We start from the raw sequence: 7,339 nt of genomic DNA, 5'->3' as shown, positions 1-7,339 counted from the left end.
ATTTGTGTTCGGCATCTACTAGCAAACTCTAGCTCCAACCTTTTCAAAAAAAATACCAAAATCAACCAAGGCCATCAAGTTTCCACACTCAAGAAATCAAACAAAATGACAAAACAAGTCCTAAGCTGGACAATCACATAAAACCCAAATGCAAAATGACTAAAGAAACATTCACACAAACAACTAAGCTAAAAAAAACCAATCCTAAAATTTAACTAAGAGTTTTGCATTTTTGCAAAACGCTTGACAACGTGTGCAAAAGCTCTACCGAAATCCACAAAGCTTCTCCTCTCTTCTCCACACATGTGTGGAAGCTCTACTGAAATCCGCCAAGATTCTCCTCTCTTTTTCACATGTGTGTGGAAACTCTGTCAAAATTCATTGAGCATTTTCCTCTCTTCTTCTCCATCACGTGGAAGCTCTATCGAAATCCACCAAGCTTTTGTCCAAAACCACATGAAAACTCTATTGAAATTAGCCTAGCTCTTTTCTTCTTTTCCATACTTGTGTGGAAGCTCTATCAAATTTACTTTAAATAATGGCCCCTAAGAGACATCATGAGGGAAATGAGATTTTTTAAGATGGCACTTTTCTTTTCGAGGACTCAAGGAAGACACCCCATCAAACAACATAGAAGACGGCATCAACAAGGATGTAGACCATATCATACCATATCACGATAATTGAGATTGAGTTGTTTATTCTATATAATTTTCTCACTTTTATTTGGATTGAAAAGTTGCTTCAATTGAGCTTGTTTATTGATTGGAAAATATTGTATTCCTTGCTTTGATATGTTTGTTTTATGGTTCTGCTTGTGAATTAATAAGAGGATATGTGGCTATTGGATTCATGGGAGTCACGTGTTGTTGCTACATCACCTTAGGCAAAGGAGCTTAGAGGGGCTTTGAGCCAGTAAATCCCTTAGTGGCCTATGATAGGGATGTAGAGCTTCATGATCCCCATCATCGAACAGGGGTGGATGATTTCAAATACTAGTCAAGAGGCGGAATGATCGTGAGGGTCATGAGTCCTCATGGGGGATTGGGATAGCTTTGTGGAAGTCGGGATCCTTGCATGGGGATCGTGATAAAGGAATTGAACCATAAATAGAAGAAACTGATTTTCGCATTGATTGTTTATGGATTGTGCCTAAATTATGTGTAACAAACCTTGTGTAATGGGATAATAAGATGAAGATGCTCCTATATGTTCTCATAATGTGGTAGCATGCTTTGGTAATTAGATAAATAAAACAAAATCATCAAGGAAAGTGGAAGGCCTCATTCCTTACACCTGAGAATCTATGGTTGGGTGGACCCAAGCAGTTCGATAACTTTTCTAAACACTAGAGAGCTACTATAATGTGATCCCCAATTCAATCAGATTGTGAATGGTTTAACACTATTTTAGGGGACCAGAGTGTAGTTGACTATAGGTCTTAATGCAATGGAAGTCCAAAAGACAACTCCACTCTCTTTGAACCAAGTGCAGTGTTAGCCCACTCTCACCTTTGATTGGTTTCAAAGTAGCCCTTTTTAGGTGGGTGTTAGACTACTGTTTAGGAGACCTTCGTAGTTTAGGCACCTTCAGGACAATCCTTGGAGTTGAGGCATTGATATTTTGCTAGTCTACAAGGTAGAAGTTTGTGTATCTGAGTTGGGTGTCTGGATGGTGTTATTCATGGAGAGGTGCCCAAGCAACTACTAAATGGTGCCTCCCCTAACCTCCCTAAAAGGGCAATTATGTCAAATGAATCCCCCAAGGTTCTAGAAATTCAAGACCCATGAGGATCTAAGATTTTTTATGAAGTTACATTTTCTCCTTTTCTTAATGCATTTTATGATATGCCATGAATCCAAGCATTTTGTAATGAATGCTTAAATAAGATAAAAAATATGTCAATGATATGGCTAGAAATGAATCTACAAAGAAAGGGAAAAATAGTGCGAGGCGATGATATTTAAGAATTTTTTAATGAATGCTTAAATAAGATAAAAAATATGTCAATGATATGGCTAGAAATGAATCTATGAAGAAAGGGCAAAACAGTGTGAGGCAATGACATGGAAGACAAAGCCAAAGAATAGAAATTCCATAAACAAGTTAGATAATTACTTCAATCAAATGACCATATTGAGAATAGATGGGAGAGCTTTTAAGAGAAATGCAAATCCAATGATGGTGGTAATCAAGAAAATATTCTAAGAAAGGATGCTAATTTGAATAAATATTAATAGACTAAGCACATATAAAATGTTCTTATAAGCAAAACTCACTTAAAAATTTGATGTGCAAGGTAAGAAAAACTCACTTAAAAAATTGATGTGCAAGGCTTCATAATATTAGGCTCCATTGGAAAGGTTGGAATCAAGGGCTCAACAACCTTTTTGTTTTTGCTATGAAAAAGTCAATAACCACCATGGAATATTTTGGGCTTGTGCTCTACAAGAAGAAAAGAAAGTTGTCTTGATGATAATTTGCTAATACAAGCTAAATGTTCTATATATAGGAGATTAAGTGTGGAAATGACACCAAGCTTTTATAGCAAGACTATGAATGCATTGTTGATGCTTTGTACAAAGGGAGTAGTGGTACTCTTATTCTTTGTAAACATGATTGCATCCTCACTTATTTTGTGTGAACTATATTGGCTAGTTTCTATGGATTTCTATTAAATTTTCAAGGGACCTTTTAGCATAGTGGAGGTGTATGATTAACATTTTGTTATTATCACATGAATTGTTTAAGTCTAAATATCAACAAATAGAATATAGTTATCCAAATTTCAGGTGGGATAGAAAAATTACAATGGTGATTTATGTTAGTAAGAGAGATGCAAGGAGGAGGTGGGTAGAAGAAGAGTAATGATTGCTTGTGCTACTTAGTATCAAGATGCTCTTCTTTTTGTACGCATGACTTTTATGGTGATAAAACTATGGTTAAATTCATGCAAAAGGTATAGAATTTATTGGAGAATCAGGAGGATATGCCATTTTTTGGAGAGGATCTTAAACAAGTGGTTCTCAACATGGAAAAAATAAAGTATCAAGTAGAGATGCTCCATGCAGAGCATTTATGCATGTTAATTAGAAGCTATGTAAATAGATCTAGTGCAGATGGCTAATGGCATTAAAAAGGACAAGCTCTCAAACGAGCTTAATGCTTGGATACTTAAATTAATCCCAAAAACACCAAGACTAATAAATTCTAATGATTAGAGATCACTTTACTAAGTGTGTCCTGCAAAGTATTGCTAAGGCTTAACTATGTAGATCAAGTTTATTTTAGCTAAGATTGTGCACAATAAATAGTTTAGGTTTTTATATGGGAGAAAAATCTAGGAGGCAAATTTAAATATGACAGCTATCACCATTAATGGATGTCTTCACAAACCTTTTGAAATAAAGAGGTTGAATAAGCAAGGTTGCCCTTTTAGCCCCTCTCCTATTTACTTTTTCCTCCAAACCTCTTATGTAAAATGTGGGCTTTCAAGTGAGAAATGAGGTTAGTAAAGGCTTCGTCTACCTAATGGTTCAATTTTTAACTCTCAGATGTTTGCTAATGATAATGCTAATATTGTCAAAGAGGAAGAAGATAGTATTGGTAGGTTGCTCTAGTTCTATGAAGAGTTTTGTTATGTTTCTACTTCTAAGGCTAGTTTGGATGAAACAAAGGTATAAGCTTCATTTTCAAGATGATACTATAGTGCTAGATTGATTTAATCTAACTGAATCAATTCTTGGAAGGCCTAGGAGGTATTTAAGATCCACCTTGGGGTTGGGAGTCACCACGAATCAGATATTTTAATGGCCAAAAGATAGGATTACTCTCAAAATGCAATGTTAGAAGGATTGGGCTTCTTCTTCTCTTGAATACTTGATAGATTTTAAACATATGTTACGATGTATGATTGTATTTATGGCTTATATATTTCCTCTTGATAAAATAGTATGAGAAGCAATTGACAAAATGTTATGTGGTTCCATGTAGAATAGAGATAATCAACAAGCTTGGCATGTAGTTAGTGGCATCAAAAGTAAATTTTCTATTATAAATCTCAAATAGGAGGGTATCACTTAAAATGTATCTAAAGTTTGTTGCCAAATGGAGTGATACTTTGGATTCTACTAAGATTGATTGGAAGTCTAAAGATGATTTGGCAATTTGATGTTCCTATATCTACCAATTTCCTTTTAAAACATTCATTATAAGCTATGGAAAGCATCCCATAGTCATAAGTGCAAATTTTGGGTTATATAAAGTTGCATTGGATAAACTTCCTAAATGAGGAAGGTTGGAGAAGTGTCATATTAGTCATCTGGAGAAGGAATCAGTGTCTCATTTTCTTGGAGGATGTCTTAAGATTATAAGTTGTTGGAGAAACGTTGAGAAGGACTAAAAGTGGCTAGACTACATATGACAATAACATGAAAACAAACATTGCTTGGCTATGAAGAGAAGATGAGCCTCAACTTTATTCCTTATTGTTATGTTATAAGTGCTATGGTGAGTTGATCCATTTGGGAGGCTAGTAACCTCTATAGTTTTAGATCATTTCCATGGATTAAAGGCAATCTTACAAATTAGTTTTGCTAAATTGAGTGAAAGTATTTGGAATACTCTTAGTCATTTTTGTAAATCTAAAAGTTTTAAGCCTATTTTGAAGAAACCCAACTCTATTTGGTGAGCTAGGTTATCATGAAACATAAGAGCTACAAATACTACATTAATATTTCGTATTACAAACAAAAGTAAGTGTGACTCTTGTTTGGTGAAAAAACATACTTTCTTGTAATTTTTAATCAAACTAGGTTGCACTTATTTACCTCAAGAACAAATAATATAGCATTACCTATAGATATGCTAGAAAGTATAATGGAAGCAACCACTTTTTCATGTACACATGCACACCCACACATAAAGGGAGTGGAAAAACCATAGGTGGCACCACTATGAAAATATGTTTCTTACATAGAGGACTTTTTAAAGGGGAAGATTCCTAGAAAAAGCCAAACTCTGGATACAATCATTGAGAAAGATGCTTGCTTGCAAGGATATCAACTTGTGAAAGCAACAAGTTGCTTCATTGAGTTTGTGAAAATTACTTTCCATGCAAAATATTAATTGATAAAAACAAAACTTCACACATTGGAATATGATAGGAACCTGAAGCCCATCGAAAACTCTAACCTCAAAAGTTATAAATGCATTTTTATAATAATGTTGTTTAAAGTGGGCCTTGCAATCTTTCATTGACGTTTTAAAGAGCATCTTAATGCCTTATTGTATCATCCTAGTTTATAACTAGGATAAAACCCAAATAAGGCCATGTTGCAAATAGAAGAATCTGTACTCCAAAAATAGCTAGTGTGTCTTACAAGTATTGCTTAACATTGAAATTTCATAGCAGTGGAAAATCAACCAATGCTAGAAAAAGTGTTCTTTAAGTTGGCAATGTCTACACAATGGAAGATCTGCCTATGCTTGAAAAAAGAGCATTTATTTGGACAAACTATCAAAATGCCAACAATGCCAAGCTTTTTCCACATTTGGGAAAGGTAACAATTGCATGCAATCTCACACACATATATATTTTTTTCAAACGTGTCTCTTGAAAACTTGGATCATGATTGGCAACAAAGTCATCAACTTGACATGTAACTTTACCACCACATACTTGTACATACTTTTTTACATGGGGTTTCATAAATACCCATACTTTTCCTCACAAAAAAATAGAATTAGGCAATCAAAATATGAGTTTTGTGCCAAAAACCTAAATATTAGACAATCATTATTATTTTTGGGACTAAAACATGACTCTAATTTTCACAAGATATTTTTGCGGTCCCATATTATTAGCTTAAAGGTCAAAATTACCTAGAGGGAAAACCCAATTAAGGATATGAAAAAGCCCTAGTATAGGTGGAAAATATATAAACAATTTCTTAAAGGTGGGCAATGCATCTAATATTAAAAGCCTGTAAAGGATACATTTTTGAATATTTCAAAATCTTCACATGCTTATGGTAGGAATAATTTGCATTCTACACTCGGAGGAGATGGACTTAAGGTGATTTCACATAGAGTAGATAATCATTTAGCAAATAAAGTAGCTAATTGAATTCAGGGATAGAAAGAAGGGTGTGCAGAAAGTTAGAAGTGTACCAAATTCGAGGTGGCATGTAATGTCGCATAAGGATTTTGGATAGAAGGGTTCCCCATAAATTAAACAAAGGTCACCAATTGAGTTCCTAATGTAGAATGGATATGTAAGACATACCATACACAAAAACCAATCGTGCAATTGTGTGTTGTGTGGGTTTAACTATACACAAAATTTGGAGGTCTTACCACATAGTGTGATTGTTAGACCATTCCCCAAGTTGAAGGGGTGAACATGTCATCTCAAATGCATCTAGGGGTGACTCGCCAAACTATATGCTCACTACACCAAAGTTGAAAACTTTACTTGTAGCATACTTATACATAGCACAAAACAAATTATTCATGGGAAATTTAATTTTAGTTCAAGCAAAAACATGAAGTCTCCACATTGAAGTTGACAAAGTGATTATGCAAAAAATTAGAATAATCTAACAATAGGAGCTTACATGAATCAAGTGATTGCTTTGATAATCTAGACAAAGTTCTAGGAAGTTAAAAATTAGGAATGGTGAAAATTAATACGTAACACATGCTACTTCAAAAGTGAAGATACATACACCTTATGGCAAAAAGGAGTGGGAGTGTCACATGAGACACATAAATTTTCTCAAACTGCAGCATAGCCATAATCAATTCTCAATATTTAGAAGATAACATTGATACACATTTTATGAAACAGTGCATGCACCAAAGATGATGCTTGAGATAAGAATGACAAGATGACCACAAACATGATTACCATAGATGGTTCAAAAGCCAAGTTAATGTAGTAATGCTAAAGTCTAGGATAACTCAAAAAGGGAAAACAACATCTAGCTCAAAATCCAAGTTTTCTAGTCTCAACCAATGGTAACACAGCAATTGTTTAACTCCATCCTTTGAGAAGTATCAAGAGGGCATCCCATTTCTCAACATCCTCGTGTAAACTATGAGCTATTTCAAAGAAACCCCACGAAGGGTCTTCAAGCATTCCATTACCATGCTCCATCATCATGAATTTACTATAATATTCATAAGTAGAAAAACTGAGCTATTTCAAAAAACCCCATGAATGTTCTTCATGCATTCCATTCCTATGCTCCATCATCATGGTGTTACTATAATATTCACCTATAGAGTGACACTAGACCACTTGAGCTAGATGTAACAAAAGACTAAAACTAGTATC

This window comes from Lygodium microphyllum, chromosome 20 (assembly GCF_053477565.2).
Source record: "Lygodium microphyllum isolate KBCC chromosome 20, Lygodium_microphyllum_v1.1.10, whole genome shotgun sequence".
In the NCBI taxonomy this organism is placed as follows: domain Eukaryota; kingdom Viridiplantae; phylum Streptophyta; class Polypodiopsida; order Schizaeales; family Lygodiaceae; genus Lygodium; species Lygodium microphyllum.
This window is presented reverse-complemented; position numbering follows the sequence as displayed.